The sequence below is a fragment of the Macaca mulatta genome, chromosome 1 (assembly GCF_049350105.2).
Source record: "Macaca mulatta isolate MMU2019108-1 chromosome 1, T2T-MMU8v2.0, whole genome shotgun sequence".
Taxonomy (NCBI): Eukaryota; Metazoa; Chordata; class Mammalia; order Primates; family Cercopithecidae; genus Macaca; species Macaca mulatta.
Window position 1 is genome coordinate 160045769 of NC_133406.1, and position 17833 is coordinate 160063601.

General features: G+C 34.1%; 1 long non-coding RNA gene across 1 annotated transcript in view; it reads right to left on the reverse strand.

Moving 5' to 3' along the window:
* The window catches only part of LOC106999330 (uncharacterized), a 112778-nt gene extending 107681 nt beyond the window's left edge, over positions 1-5097 (reverse strand). Inside the window, exons 1-2 of the long non-coding RNA XR_001446144.2 lie at positions 4909-5097; positions 207-255 (exon numbers count right to left, since the gene is read on the reverse strand). This is a non-coding gene — a long non-coding RNA (uncharacterized LOC106999330). The remainder of the gene's footprint in view (positions 1-206; positions 256-4908) is intronic.
* Between the last annotated feature and the right edge of the window lie 12736 nt (positions 5098-17833).

Below are 17833 nucleotides of genomic sequence, written 5' to 3' on the forward strand. Positions count from 1 at the left end.
TAAATGGCAACGAACACATACTTATTTGAGTCACTAGCAAGGATGAAAATATTTTATCATATTGTGAAACACTTGATGTTTTGTGTTTCCAGCACAATAGTATATTTTAATCTTAACATAGTATAGTTAACTGAATATGTTTGACACATTTTCCTCTTTCTAATGTTGTGCGTAGTTTTCTCATGACATGTAGCCATGACACCTACTTTATTTATCGTGTGTTTCCATCAGTGCTTTATTTTTTAACCTTTCCTTCTGCAAAAGCAGAAAAGAATCAAAGAGGTTACAAAAGGTAGTACTCCTTTATGCTCTATAAACTTGAACCAATCTAGTGGATTTCTACTCTACTAGTACATCACCTTATCCTTTTATCTTGGTAGAGGGTTAGTTTAAATGTCATGATTAAACAATAATATTTTTGTATGCTGGCATGTTCCCAAAGTTCTGTATCATGTTCAGATCACAAAGATTAAGTCATATTTTAACAGATAATACAATCTTCTGCACTTTAAGAAAAAAATTTTAAAAAACACACCAACTGTTTCAGTCAGTAGTGTCACAGGGAACAAAATCTGTTCTACTTTAAAGACAAAGGGACTCATCACAGGCAATTAGTCACAAAGCCACACTTTAGAACTTGACCATCAAGGAAACTGCTGCCTCAGCCAACTATGATTAGGCAAGATGTGGAATCAGAAGGCTGACTATAGAATTGGGACATTGTAACTATATTTGCTACTTCAGAATTGCACACCAATATTTCACTCTCCAGCAGCAAAATGGACACTTCCTCTCCTGCCTCTCATTCTATGAAGCTCCAAATCAAAGTCTTACTTCCAAAACCATCATTATAAGTGAAACTATACATTGAGTTAAAAAAAATCCTGGCCAGGCACAGTGGCTAATGCCTGTAATCCAGCACTTTGGGAGGCTGAGGGGGATGGATCACTTGAGGTCAGGAGTTCAAGACCAGCTTGGCTAATATGGTGAAACCCCATCACTACTAAAATATACAAAAATTAGTGGCCGGTAGCAGTGGCTCACGCCTATAATCCCAGCACTTTGGGAAGCCGAGGTGGGTGCATCATTTGAGGCCAGGGGTTCGAGACCAGCCTGGCCAACATGGTGAAACCCTGTCTCTACCAAAAAAATACAAAAATTAGCCAGGCATGATAGTGCGTGCCTGTAATATTAGCTACTCGGGAGGCTGAGGCAGGAGAAAAGCTTGAACCCAGGAGGCGGGGGTTGCGGTGAGCTGAGATTGCACCACTGCACTCTAATGTGGGCAACAGAGTGAGACTTCATCTAAAAAACAATAATAAAATTAAAAAAAAATAGCCACACTGAGACAGGAGAATTGCTTGAACCCTGGAGGTGGAGGTTGCAGTGAGCTGCAGTGAGCTGCAGTGAGCTGCAGTGAGCCGAGATTGCACCACTGCACTCCAGGCTGGGGAAGAGAGCGAGACTCTGTCTCAAAAAAATAAGAATAAAAAAATCTTTCCAGTCTTTACAGCAGAAGAAAACACACTAGAAGGGGATTGGTGTACATATCAAGCAGGATAGTCTGTATTATACATCACATCAAGCATTTATCTTCAAATTTTCATGTTGACTGATATTGAAAATAATCCTATATATTAAGAACTATCTATCGTAATTCAATCCTAGATTATTAAATATTACATGTTCACTGCTTCTAAAACTAACTTATTTCCAAGTTACCCTTCCTGTTTTTCTCTCTTATCGTGGGAGAGGAAGTGGGCCTTCTGAGGGGAGCAACATTCTACACAGAAAGAAAAACAAGGGAAAAGAATTTTGTCTGTAATTTTTTTTTATTAAAAAAAAAGAGGAAGACGAAGAAGAAAAGAAAAGGAATAAAAAAATGGCACATGTAAGCCAATGGCACTGGAGAAGAGTAAGTAAGTAGGAAATTAGAAGAAGGTGAAGTCAAAGAAGTTACAGAAGAATAGAATAAAAATAATCTTGTCATCAAAAGGAACTTGTCTTTTACTCAGATAGGAAGTCCTTGAGTTTTGAGCAAAGAAGGGATGAACTCACTTGACTTCTATGTTGAAAACAGATTGCAGGGAATACATCATGGGTATAATAAGGCAACTAGTTATCATACTAGTAATATGGGAAAGCAATGATAGTGAAATGGATCAGGTTGCTATCAATGGAGGCAGGTTTTAGAGGTAGTGATGAGCGTTTAATGTACATTTTTAGAGCATTTTACACATTTAGAATTAGAAGTAGTAGACATTGTAAATTGTTTCGAATATCAGAAATAGATTTAACATGGTGGGCATTTAGTTAACAAAATTAACCTTCTTTACTGATCAGAAGATGCATTGTCAGTTCATGTGTAAGAAACAAAATTTCACTCAAAATTACAAATATATTGTTGGTCACGTATAGAGGAATATAATTTCCAACTTTTGAAATATCTTGGCTGAATTAAGCAATCTATACTGTTTTAAAGAACAAGATAAGTCTTCAATGTCTCAAGCAAAATACTTTACTATTGCAAAGATAGTCTGCATCAATATCAGGAATGTGTATGTGGACTTCCAAAACTTTTGGTGATACTAAAGAAAAGTTTCCAAGGATTCTGCACTTCCAAATGACACTGTACAACTGAGTGACCCCAGACAATAGAGCCTATTTTATTGGTGGCTGACAGCTAAGATTTTTCATTTAAGTATCTTATTTTGCAAGTCACTTTCATAAAATGTTGAGAGTGATTTACAAAGCCTTTATGATTTGGAGGAGAAAAAATCAGTTAGAACAAAAATACATCTCCCTAAATAACAATATAATTTAAATCTTCTACCACACAGAAACTACAGGTTTCTAAGGGGTATGAAATGCATCTTGATCTATTAGTTACTGAGAGCATAAAACTAATTAAAAAATAGAAAAAAAAAATATCCTTGCCACATAAACCACATTTTATTTAAATTTGGCACTGTTAAAAATGGGATCAAGTACACAGAATTTCCAGTGTGTTAGATGCTAAGAAAGCCAGTTATTGATCATCAGAAGTAATATGAGGTAGAAACTCTGTGAAGAAGACAGGTATAGCCTAGGATAATCCTGCTAATTAAAGCATAACAGATTGCATGTATTCCAGAAAAGAGGGATTCAAAGATCAAATGACTTTGTGAGGAGCTGCTCAATAACTGGAGTTAACTGCAAGTCAGTGGTAGAAAGGAAGAACTGTAGAAGGAACCAATTAACCAGAGGCAGTTCAAGTTTGCAACGACAAATCTGAAGGTTTCTAAAGTAGTCATGGGTTAATCTTAGCAGGAAGAAATTAAGAAACTAATATGTATAATCTGAGCTTTAACCAATTTATTGTGAGAAAAGAACATAATTAAGAGAAAAGAGTTTTCTAACAAATGAATATGGGCATACATAATAACGAAAATGATTAAGATAGTTAATTTGTATACAGTTCACTTCTCTGAAAGAAAATTAGGAAGAGAAATATAGAATATTAAGGCATAATAAAGATCTCATTGAAATAGTTACTGCATGATAGGTAGTAAAAGGAATGCAAGGGAGGTTTAGTTATTTAGATATATTAAGCAGTTCCTTTACAAATAAAACATCAGAGGCTTAAAAGTGTTAACACAGTGTCAGTATCACCTCTACCCCTTACTAGATGTTTGACTAAAGACTATGTCCTCAAACTTGCTGTGATCAGTATTCTCCTCTATAAAGTAAAGATTAAAATAACATTTACCTCTCAGACTTGTGATATTTAATCTGTATAAAATGGTTAGAAAAGTCTGAGATACTTAGGGAAGATTTGATAAATGTTAACTATCATCATCATTATTATTGTTATTTTAAATTATTACTTTATAATTAAGCAGAATGGATTACGTTGAGGATTGATTCTGTTTTCTACATTATGTACAGTCTGAATTAATAAAACAAGTATCTGTTATTCGCCTGCATTATTTGAGACTCTGTGTTAAGTGCCGGAGTAAAAACTGACCAGGATAGACACAGTCATTCTCTTTAGGCAGTCTGACTGGGGACATGTGCAATTAAATGAGTCGAAGTGGAAAAAAACAAATGCCTCGAGAGAGTCAAATGTGGATAAAAGTGCTTTAGAATCAGGTCTTTTCAAGCAGTAACTTCAGAGATCTGGTCTGGTATTTGTAAAGCTAAGGAAGCTTTCATTAAGAGGTAGAAGCCTTAGTTACTGCTCTTTTCTTAATCTTATTAAGTCTAAGGAAATATACTTCGAAAAAGTGGCTGTGAGATAACACATTATGATGGGAATTATGACAGGAAAAGAAAGGGTCCTGTGTAAGATTCTAATGGAGCAAGTAAGTGTTCTGGGAAGAGGGAGCGGGGTATGAATAATCACAGCAACGTAGTAAGAAAATTATATTCTCTTAATTAAATATTTTATAGGCCTATAATAGGAGTATTATATTAAAATACACTCTTTAAAACTTGTGATCTAGTAAAGAAATGGAAAGATTGGTTAATAATATTGAAAGCCTTAAGAACATAAACATTGAGATATGATAACTGTTATTGAGACTGCCTTTGACAAAAAGAGGGAAAAACATTTTTAAAACATAAAAATAATTGGGGGAATGAAAATTGTAGTTTGGTATAAGAAATATCACAATAATGTTTTATCTCATGATTTTTTCATAAACTCCAATCTTATTGGGATTACTATATGACACTACTGTAAGATATCTTTTCTCTTCCTTCCCCACTTTCACCACTCCAGACAAGAAAGTGCCACATGTGGTCATAATCTGAATAAATGATAGAGGAAAAGAGAATCAATTCATAAAACTCAAAAAAATAGAAGTCTTAGAAATAAGCATAATGTAAATTGAAACTAGATGTCCCATTTTAAAGACAGCGCCTTACCTTGACAAATGCTGTCAGGAAACACCACATTTATTTCAGAGAAGAACACTTTTTTCTCTATTCCTTACCCTCCATCCTACCTCATGAGGAGAATATTATACCAGTAAATCTCAAAATCATCTGGAATATAATTTCAATATGTGAAAAAAATCTGTAATTTGTCAATAGTCTATTTAAAACTAACACTCAGAACAAATGGCAACAAACTAAACATTATGTGTCAAGTTAGGAGCACTTAAGACATCATTGTTGGAGTTCTTTCTGTTAACCTTTAACCTCCTGGTGTTTAGATAATAACTTATTCATTAAACCACTAACTCCCTTTCCAGCAGGATTTGCCTATGAATTTTTAACTGGGGCCAAACCTCCAGATGTCTTCCTCCTCCAACTAAATTCTTACCATTTCTTTTCCATGCTGCTCACTTCTTGCTTCCCATAATCAGCGTCTAAGAGAGCCCAGTCTGTATGGCTCCCCAGCTAAATATGGTATCATTCTGAAATTATTCTCTCCACGTAAGTTCAGTACACATTAGAGTTCTAAAAATATTTCAAGTTCTGTATAGGATGTATTCTAGGCCCATATTTACTTATTTTTTTTCCTCCGTGCTAATTACTCTGTTTTTCACATTATTGAAGTAGAGTAAAATGGTCTCTTAACACCCATCTGTAATTCTATTTTCTTTTATGTTCAGATTCCCTAAATAGCCTCACAAGATGATCATTCCTTTCCATAACCTCTAAGAGAAGCTCTAAGAAGGAAGTATGAAATCAAAGACCAATGATCTGCCTCTTCTGTGAGTCACTCTGCCCTCTACAGTGACTGTTTATTACTTACTTTTACAGCCTAGTGTTGGGGTCTGCCTTCAAGTGTTCTATGTTGTGTCCAACACACTTTGCCATTTTCTTTCTAATCTTTGTGATTATTGTTGTTGTTATTGTTAGCTTACTATGTAAAACTAGTTCTCAGGTTGATGATATAAAAACTATTTTAGCCGTAACTTTTATCTCTTGTATTTATATAAAAGGAAAAGAAGTATTTAAAACACTTCTGACAATTAATAAAGCCAGGTGTGTGTGTACATGCATGCGTGTGTGTGTGTGTGTGTGTGTGTGTGTGTGTGTGGAGAGAGAGAGAGTGAGAGTGAGAGTTTAATCTAGGTGTTAACCCTGGGGTCTTGGAAAAGTTCCCATTTGAGTAATTGAATTTTTATTAACTCACTTCCTCTTGCAGTTATTTTTCATTTAATGCAGCACAGTGTTCTGTATTATTTCTGGATGCTAAGTTGTTGCTACATTTCTCCCTGTGGTGACTACATTTCATCAATGAATAAAGCCGTAACTGATACATGAAATCATTTTATTTTGATATATATGCTTTGGAATCCTCCCCTACTTTAAAACAGATACTGGAAAAGAAAAGACAGATGATAGCAATATAGATAGAGGAAATGGAGATATCTGAGGGATTCCTATTGTTTAAAAAATTGTCTTATTTTGTTTTGCTATTATCCCCTAAATTCTGTAGACTTTTGTTTCAGAAAATAAAGAAAATGAATGGATTCACTCATTTATAAGTGATCCATTTGAAGAGTCCTTGGGAAACAATAGCGTAGACTTAAAAAAAAATGTAGTAGGAGATAGATCTGGCTATTTTTTTTTTTTAATCCTCTGAATAATGGCTGGTGACAACACAGATGTTAAACACAAAATATTACAGGGATTAATTCATAGCGCTCTAGTTTTCATCCAAGGTCATGTGCAGTGCAAACAATAAGTTCCAGCCAGGCAGTCTGTAGTGGCAATTAAGGACCACCTAGGGTGGGGGTGAAGCTGAAGGTGGCTCTGACGCTAGGAGGTCTACAGTCACTTCAGCGTACCTCCTTGGAATGCCTTCTTGTTCATATAAATTAAACAAAAGTGAATTTTCTCCCCTTTAGGGAACAAACAATCCATGCCTCAGATCCTGCAGCCTAAGCATTTCCTCCTTTAGAATTGCAACTGAATCTCCTCTAAACAGCAATTAGCATTTTAATAGTATTAATAACATTCACGATTTTAACAATCTGAAGCTTTCTGCTTTTTATTGATGTCTTTTGTTGCAATTTTTTCTAATAGTGTGCCCAGGGTAGCAAAACATAACCAATTAAAACATTTGCCAAACAGCAAGGAATCTGGATAGTTTCCATGCTGCTCAACTAAAACATGAAAATGGTTGTATGAAAATAACATTTCCAGCCAACAAGACCAGGGGACATACTGGCAATGTAAGTCAGGCAGTCCTTTATGTTACGATTCTGCTTCAGAACCAGGGTGAATTGGTCAGTGTTACCTTACTAATGTCAGATTAGGAAAACCAAAGCTGGCAGTCTCATATAGAGTCCCTGGAAGCCTCAACTCCACATACTTTACAGAAAGCATAAGTATGCAGAAAACTGGGTAGTTTTAGTTCAGTATCACATTGCACTATTTGTATGGAATCTTAATTAGATTCCTTGGTTATATATTCTCAAAACACCTTGTGTTTTTCTTTCAATTAAAAAAGTATATCTACTTATACAGTAAAATATTAACATTAAGTACTTACTATGTGCTAGGCAATGAGTCAGCAATTTACCATGAATCATTTAATCTTCACAATAAGTCAAATACTGGGGTCTATTATTATCTTTTTATTATAGACACTGAAGCTTAAAGATGTGATTTGTCCAAGGTTAAAGAGCTAGTCAGTGATAGAGTAAAAATACAAACCCTGGTCCCTCTGCTGTCAGAGTCTATGACCTAGTGTGTACTTTAGAGGTGTAGGGAGGAGGGGTAGAGGTGTAGAGTGTCTGTCTACTGCCTCAGTGACAAGGCTCTAAAATTGAAGACAGAAAGAATTGTTCCTATTTGCTTCACTGCCTTCTCTCTCTAAATTAGCATGGTGCTGGGTGCATAGTAAGATATTGCTAGATCCTTCCTAAATGAATGAAAAGTATGCATAGATTTGCCTTGTCTAACTAGATTGTCATTGGGCTTTGCTTTCTTGCTTGGTGTCATTTAGATCTTCTATGTTCCTGATTCCTAAAGGAAGTATACAGAAGTTTGAGCATTTATTGGTGCTTTATCTTCTTGGTAATGTTCATTTGCTTCTAAAGGTGTGTGTTTATATACATGAATAATGTTATATCCTCTATTGGTTCCAAAAAAGCATTTAGGGTATATGGTCCTAACAATTTATTCTGCCATTTGTGAAAGCTCTTACTTTCCACAATTAATCACCCATTTCTCTATTTCCTAAAGTTCTTTTTACTTTTTACTTTTTTTTGGACAAATTATTCCAATTATATTGCTCATCTGGCTATCCTACCATGTCAAAAGACTCTATATAGTTTCCTATATTTGAAATAAACTATACTGCTTTTAATAGGCTTTATATAGTAATATCCTCAGCTGAATTGGGTCAGATTTGGGTAAGAGCAATATTAAAGTGCTCCAAAACCATTTCTTGTAGCTCTGATTCCTTCCAAATAAATACTTGTGCTTGTGCATACACTAGCCTGAGAGAAAAAGGTCACCATAAAAAATGGTTTTGGAGCACTACACACACACACACACACACACACACACACACAGAGAGAGAGAGAGAGAGAGAGAGAGAAAGAGAGAGAGTCTTTTGACATGGAGGGGGAGCAAGATGAGTAATAGAATTGGAATAATTCATACAAAAAGAGGAAAAAGTAAAAAGAAATTTAGGGAATAGATAGGGAATAGAGAAATGGATGATTAATTGTGGGGAGCAAGAACTTTCATGAATGGCAGAATAAATTCTTAGGATCATATGCCCTTTGATAGCCATGCTTCTCAAATTTAAGGATCAGAATCACCTTGAGGGCTTGTTAAAATTCAAGTTCCAGGGCCTATATAGTAAAGATTCTGATTAAGTCTGGGGTGAGACTTGATTATTTGTATTTCTAACAAGGTCTCTCATGAGGCTGCAAGATCACACTTTAAGTAGCACTGAACTATACAGAGCTACATTAGAAGTATATAAACTATATTAGAGCAGTGGAAGGTTCAGAAATCAGATATTGAGAAGAGTCATAGTAATGCTTCTGATTCTCTGCCACCTGATGCCTCAGCCTCAGTAGACCAGTCATTTAGTCCTAGAGGATGCCAATCAAGCAGTGTGATGCTCTTCAGTCTTCAGTGTACCTCTTACAGGAAATGTAGAAAAGTAAAAAAAAAAAAAAAAAAAAAAAAGAGCAGCTAGCAACTCTGCATCCAACTCTCATATTCTTTCCACCAATTCTGGATTTGAACACATCTTATTCATGGCCTTGTTATTAAACATATTAAACATGAAACAAATATATTTTTATTATTATTTTAGCAGATGGCTATTTAATGTTTTTATTCAGTTTCCTATTCATAGCGGTTGCTATTGCCAAACCTTTGACTCAGCCAACCATGCTCCTTTCTTTGATTTATTAGGCTTTTAAAAAAACTTTGTCTTTGTAAATTATATGATTAGGAACTCCAGGCAGAAACGACAGTCCAACCCATGGCTAAGTATATGCTCCGTACTTGAGTAGTGAAAAGTTAGTCCTCACTAGACTCCCAGCCCAAAGGTCCACATGAAAACAAAAGCAGATGAGAGTGATATCACTCATGCTGATCCAATCTGTGTAGAGGGAAAGAAGTGGGCCTGACTTCCATAATTTACTTAGTGTAACCACAACACAGCATTTACTTCTTGGCATTAACTCTACTGAGTTATTGAATTTTTCACTTGACAGGAAGCTCTTTGATGGGAGGAAAAAACTTCACCAAACAAAATCACGGTTTCTTTATCATTGCGTCCCTAGTGCATAGCACAGAAATTAACTCATTGTGGGTGCTAAATTTCTATTTACTAAATTAAAACCAATTCCCTCCTTGAATGACAATTTGTATTCTAATAATATTTTAACATGGGATTTGAGTACCTTCAAATTCCAAGTGAAATTGTAGTGGAGAAGAAATAATGAATTTCCACTTTAAAAAGTTCAAAACTTTCCGTGTTTTGTGTGAAAACTTTAAAGGCATTAAAATTTTTGCTATTTATTATAATTATCATGATACAAAACTCCAAAATAATTTTGTTGCTATTCAGCTTTTAAAACAAGCTTCCCTTATTCTTTTTTGATCCATTAAGATCTCCTGAATGAACTCAACACATAACTTTTGTTGTTACTATATGAAGTACTAGGCATTCTGAAGTTTTACATACTTTACATCTAGCTTTTGCTAGCTAGGGAGCTCATTAACAGTTACTTCTTGTTGCAAATAAACTTCCCCATGAGAGTAAAAGAACTGCTTGATTCATACGTTCACATTCTTCTAAGAGGTCACTTAACCTTCTAAGTCAATTATAGGACATTAACGATGCTCTGCCTCTAACAATTATTTTTCTAGGTTACGTAGATGTAGCTGTTCAAGGCCCGACCAGATATATTCAGGCTCTATCACTCAGGTCCATCTGCAAAGGCAGGGTTAAATCACTTTCTAATGAGAGTCAAGATATCAAGGGAAACACTTCACAGTTATTTTGACTGCTGTAATATCAATATTCAACATGATATATGGAAATAATGAAAAATAACAGTAATAAAATTATTCTTTTGTATTAAACTAACGCAGTGATTGTGATAAGTGCAAGAATACTCCAGGCATCTGGAGTATTCCTTCAAAAGAACAGAAAACATTAATAGCAGATAGGTAAGTTTCCTCTTCCTTTACAGTATGTCTCAGTCCTTTCAAGAGTGACATGGAAAGAAAGGTGCTGATCTTGGCATAGTGTTGTTGCATTTTAATAGGAGCAGTCATAAAATGACTAATAATAAATGAATGTGGTAAGTATCACAGAAATACAGACATAGGCATGGTCCAAACAGATTAACACCTGCATTCTGAATTAATCCTTTTTCTTTCCAGAGGATTATAAATATGAGCCATTTCAAGTTAGACTTCTGAACGATATAAAGTAAGCTTCAGGAATGTCTTGGAAAATACACGAGTGGGAACCTTGATTACATTTATCCAGCAATGTAGGGAGATGAAAGTAACCAATACCTTAAGCCACCTAGGGTTTCATATTTTGACTAGTGTAACTCTAAAACTTGAAGAAATGTTTGAAATTAATATTTTTAAAAGTTCATATGCATCAAGAAATGTGATTCATCTACTAAAGTTTAATTTAATCTATAATTGAAATATTATTCTTCAAATAAAAACCAAATAGATTTAGGGCATGGTTACTATTTTTTAATATTATTGTTAGAACTTTGAATAATGCTTCAGTAAAGCCACTTAAACATTACAAAAGCACACCACACCTGAGAGTGCGTTGTCAGCCCCGTGTTCTATAATTAGTTGGTATTTTACCTGATACCTTATTAGCTTTCAGAATTGCTATTTAATTCTTTGCTTTGAATTTACAACATTCACAGAGCACTGCTGAGGGATTTGGAGAGTACTTAAGAAATATGAATTATAAATGGACACCCCCGTATCAAATTTTGCCATTTTTACTTGAAACTACAACTCTAAATTGCTTATTTAAATAGTTTTAGCTTATGTTCCAAACAAATGATGCCTTCAAGGGAATGGAGAATGAGAATCTTGCTACTTTAAAAATGTACCCCAGAGGCAGAGGCTCCACATATGGTTGTAGTAACCAAGTCAAAGAACCTGGCCCAAGTGGCAAAGAAAAAAGATAGTATTTCACTTCACACTGGCAATGGCTGTGAAAATCTGCACATTGTGCTATCTTTACGGAGTGCATGAATGTAAAGTCAGTCAGGAGATAAGGCAATAATTTGAGGTTATTTCTTTCTGGAAAATATATACTTTTTTGTTGTTGCTTTCTATTTTTTTTATATTAAAACGTTATTTTGAACTTTTGATTTTGACAGATAATTGAGAGATCCATGTTTCCTTTACATACTTTTGCACCTGTAATTCCCAATTTCTTGCATAAAGAGCAACCTGCATCACTATGATATTCTTCTAATATTCTCCTGGTAAAGCATCTGCATCATGTGGTGAAAAGTCTGATATCTGTTCCAATTGGTTGGTGTCAGTGCTGTAAGTTTTTTAATATTTTGAAAATCTTCCTTGTAATATGAGTATGGTAATACCTAGGCAGAACAGGGGGCCACAGTACTGCTCTTACTTAGTAGTGCTATGTTATAAAATAATGAAATACATTTTTATAAAGTTAAAATCCCTTAGGGCTCTGTGCATTGAGTAGCTCTAGAATTGACAGGAAACAGCATGATGGTTACCACTCTAGTAAGCCCTGCCCTTTCTCATACATTAATCTACATCATATATACACGATTAGTAACATGTCTCCAGTGCAAACCAACTGGCAAGAAACCTAAGGAATAAGAATATGGGGAACAAAAATGTCTTCTAATGCATCTTCTTGGTCAAGACCATTGCACTGTTGATAATGCAGCTATCTTGTTGATAGATCCTTCACGTAATTACATCACTAATTTCCTTTTTTTGTCATCAATAATGAGTCTAGCAGGATTCATATGAATCAGTTGCCTCATTTCAATTTACTGAATACTTGAATGCGTTAGAGTCATACATTTGAAATCAGCTTTATCAAAGACCAAGATTTAGATAATAAAGTAGTTAGATTACATTTGCCCAAAAGTTCTTCTATTACAGCCTCTTTAAATTTCAACAAATGTAGATGCTATGAAGTATTTAGCTTTCTGTAAAATATTTGTATCAGTTTATGCTCACTATGAATGTTTTCATTTCAGTGGGTAAATGAAACCTTTGTAAGGCACAACAGTGTTCAAATATCAATATATTAAGCAATGTATTATGTAAATTCTTGAGTAAAACATTTTCCTTTCATTATTACAAATATATTCATTTAATGCAATGATATTAATATTGTGTTTATCTTTTTAAAGAAAATGGTAATAAACTGTTGTCACAGGCATATCAAACAAGTTTCTACTGGGCCCAGGTAAATACAACTTAGGCATTATCAATTGAGAATGAAGACATTATTTTCCTTCACTGACTCTTTAAAAGAGTTCTAACCACCATTCTGCTGCTCAATGTTTTAGTTTCTTTGTTGATCTAGTGGGAATTAAAAAAAAAATACCATACACATAGTGATAAAAAGTAAATTATTTATTGTTTAGAAAAGTTCTGAATTTTTATGAACCTTTTAGGTATTAGGACTTATTACTTAAATGGCATTCACTAAATAAATGAAAATGATAAATGTTGAATCACAATGGACTCAATACTGAACTATTTTTCCAACATGAAAGAATGTTTCTCTATTATTTCCATCAAAGCATTGTTTAAATAATGATCTCTTTTATTTATCCTTGTCTCATTTAAGCTTTGAAATAAAGGAATCTATTAAAAAATCCTTCAATCCTTCAGTTGGAGTTAAATTATTTCTCAAGTGAGAAAAAATGATGATAGTGTTCACATATAGACATAATCATTAACAGGCAATCTTGGTACTTATTTTGCCAATATAACTGCTAAAAGCCAAAGTTCCTTAAATCTAAATGAGTCTTTCCAACCCATGCACTCTGGTGATTAAAGCACAGAATTTTTAGAAGCAGGCAGATCACAGAAAGAAATATCAAAAGCTAAGGTTGATGTCAAATCAATGCCCAGCTTTAGTTGATTTTTGTTATATTTGGTTTCAGCATTGATCTAATCTAGAAAATGCTGGACTCACTATGAACTCCAAACAATGTACTTTTTAAAGTGTAATGGTATATTTCATAATAAAGCATAACATAACATATGAAACTGCAAAATAAAATACCATCAAAATACATACAAACAAAAAGGTATCTTCCTGAGTATTTAAAAAGAAGGTAAAAATTACTGTCTTTTTTTGTTGTTGTTGTTATCTGTCTGTAGTGCTTATCACTAAGGAGTCTAGCAATCAGCTCCTTAAAAAATATCATCTTTCTAGTCCTCCTCGGGACCAAAATCTGTATTCCATTATAATTTTATCACATTTTAGATACTCAACATATTTTGTACCTTTTAGCAGCAAAGCTTTATAAATGAGGAGATATGTTGATCTGACATAGATTTCACTGCCAACTATGTTTATATGAGGGATGATATTTTAGCTAGTCCGTCTCTCCTCTATAAACAGATACTTATACTGATTGGATTTTGGTCTTTGGTATTAATAACAACAAGGTTATCAGAGTTAGGCTCTTAGCTCATGAACAGATTAAAACGTCTACTATTTGGTGGTCAGAGTACTAAGATCACAGATGGATTATCTGTTTTGTTGTTTATTTCTAAAGAAAAAATAATAATCTGGTAGACCTTCTGCTTCCTAATTGAGGTGAAGCTTTTTTGGAAACCTATTTGTTTTTGTTTTGGACATCTGAATTACTTGCATGTAATGTATTTTATAATTAACAAAAGCAAGGTGATCAATAAATATGCACAGGGGTTGGGAAATCAGAGTTTGTAGCTTTAATAACAATACTTGTGAGAACAACAATATGAAGTGTAACCTATTCAGTAAAGAACTTTTCTCTCCTTCCCCTCCAATTCAATACAATAGCCTAAGGATTGATTTTGAATGTAAAGATAAATTTTTTGCTAAGTCCATTAGTTACTAACTTTTACATGCTATAGCAAATTTAATAAACCCTATATTAATACAGTTTATATTTTCTTGAAATCATTATTTATATGAGTGAATTTTATATCCTGGACATTTAGAACTAAACTTTATCATAATTGGCCTTGCTTTCATGAACTAGTGTGAATATTCTTTCTGGGTAAGTGCATGAAGATTGACAATATACAAATAAATAGATTTATAAGTCCGGTGATCTACATATCTATGCATATCTCTATTCCAGTTAAATTTAATATTAAAATCAGTTCTATCTATAAAGGTCAGAATATACTGCATTCTACCACTGTGGCAGAAAAGATTCTCAATTTTAAGGATAATTCCATCTCTACTAAACAGTTGCATTCACTGTAAAACAAACAGTACTCTGATTCAGGGGTAACAATGAGTATTAAATGAAGCTCAGTCTTATTTTGGTGCAGTTTACTTGACTCAAGCCTCTTGTAGTTACACTATCCAGGTGAAAACTTCTCAGGTGTAGTAAATTCATCAAAGTTCACAGAAAAACAACCTATTAATTACTTAAATGCCATTGCAACATCTTCAGAAAGGTAACGGAAAAATCATTCCGTATTAAAGCAAAGCATGAATACAGCCCTCAGTGTAGTAAGTCTGCAGTTTAGAAGCCTGGGAGCCCTGGGAACCCTGGGAAGCTTAACGATATCTCTGGATGCCAGATCATATTCCTGGTAGTTGTCTTGCTTCTGTGTAGTATGTTTTGACAAATGAAATTTCATATTCCCATCAAACAAGAGGTCCTTTCAAGGATTACAGTGATTAGCGCAATTTGTAGAAAAGGAAAATCATATTCACAAAGAGAATGGTAATGAATCAACATCAGAGCATGTGATATTTGGAGAGCAGATTATGAAACTTAAATAATTGTTGATTCAGGTAAATGGTAAAAGAGTAATTGAGAAAGGAAAATAGAGCAGCCTTGTATAAAGTGTTTGTACATAACCTTTTAGAGGCACAATGAATGTGTGATTCATAGAATTTAGTAAAAAGGCAGAATTGGTGGAAAACTCAACTTCAATCATGAAATTAAAGCTTCAAATTCAATAAACTAAAATTTCAAAATGTTTTATACTATTGGTCAGGTATTCAGGAATGTGTGAAGAAGTGACAATGACAGTCTTCATTAATTATTAATATAAAAACAAACTAAAATGTGGAAACATAAATTAGTTGAAAATTAATAAAAATATTACTTATTTTTTTGCCACTGAATGGGTAATAACTATTATTTGTTGTTGGATCGCTCTCTCTCCCTCGATATATATATGTGTGTGTATACATATATATACGTATATACGTATATATATATCTCCCAACTGCTTTTCATGAATGCAAAATAAGTAAAACACTCTCAATTATAGAGGTAATTGATTAGATGAATTTTTGATTATTTTCTATCATCATTTCATATACGCATTTTCCAAAGGCACGTATGAAAGCGGAGAGGATTATCTATTTTTGCTTCATCACTGGTCAACATTTACTTTCCTCATTTCAGACTGACAACAAGATACAAAAAATGAAGGTCATGTTTTTCCAAAGCACAACACTGATCTACTCCTTAGACCAACATTGTTGCTGCCCATTTATGACTTCTTATTGCCCTGAGCTATGTACTGCTGTCTTCCAGCGCTGTATTTCTTGAAAATTTGACATAGAAATCTATGACACAATCTGTCAGCTTGGTATGGAAAAATTCAGGTTCTCTCATTAATATTAAACTTCTTGGGGAAAATATGTTGCTGAAACAAGCATTTCTTTTAAGGATGAAGGAATTTATATTTTACTATTGACGTGATAATTGAAATCATATTCAACAAAATGAATGATGAAGAAATTATACCCATGTATTCTAAAAGAAGGGACAAAGATGGATCAGAAGAAGGAAAACTGTGTTATCACAAAATATGCAAGCACTCAGACATCCTTTCCAAAGTAATGAAATAATGAAAAGGAAAGTTATTGTGACCATCTATTATTATTTCTAATGAGCATCAAAGGGATTGTGATAAAGAAAAAATATTGTCAGTCATTGCAACAGAATATAGCTGAATTGCTACATCTTTTTATGGCAATGCAGCCAAGTATAATTTGGATGTAAATCATGTCTCTTATCCCCCACTTTATAATGGACTTTCATTATACTGTACACAAAATTTGGAATAGGAAGTGACAAAAAGTCAGATACTTGTCTCTGGCTTCCCCTCTAAGGACTCCTTATACAGAACTCCTGGTGACTTCAGAGGACACAAAAACTGTGCACAGTTCAAGACCTGCTCTTGGGAGCTAAAGAGAAATGGCACTGCCATTTCTGCCTTTTTTTTTTTCTTTTTCATGTGGCATAAAAACTAGAGGCAATTTTCATTTTTCTCTATATCTCAACTGAAATATATTCCTTTGATGACACACATTGCTATAGGGTTTTTCCCCCATTTTAATGTGCCAGTTTTTCCTTCCCTTTTCCCTTTGGATATATTCTGTCCATTTGAATTAAGAGATTTTTATTTTGGAGAGAAATTTGGGAGCCAAAGAAAATAAAACCTTAGTCTTGTTAGACAACCGACTAAAGGAATTGGACCCTACTATGTTAACGTACAATTGTTCCCATTATAATGAAATTATATGAATGTCAAGGTAAATTTATCTTCTAAATACATTGAATAATAACACATATTTAAACAATGTTTTAAAGTTCACAGACATTAACACACATTGCTTCTTATGATCCTGATAACAATGTGTTATTTTACTGTAACTTCAAATATAAGGAAATTGAATGTCAGACATACATTAACTTTCTTGATGTCATGCATGTAGCAGGAAGCAAAGCTGTATGTCCTAAACACAACATTTCTAACTTAATTTTGGGGTTCTCTCTACTATATCACATAACCTCAACTGACTATTTATTTATTTATTTTCTGAGATGGAGTCTCCCTCTGTTGCCCAGGCTGGAGTGCAGTGGTGCCATCTCAGCTTACTGTAACCTCTGCCTCCCAGGTTCAAGCCATTCTCCTGCCTCAGCCTCCTGAGTAGCTGGGATTACAGGTGTGTGCCACAACACCCAGCTAATTTTTGTATTTTTAGTAAAGACCAGGTTTCACTATGTTGGCCAGGCTGGTCTCAAACTCCTGACCTCGTGATCCACCCGCCTCAGCCTCCCAAAGTGATGGGATTACAGGCCTGAGCCACCACACCTGGCCGATTTTTAAATATATATTACAT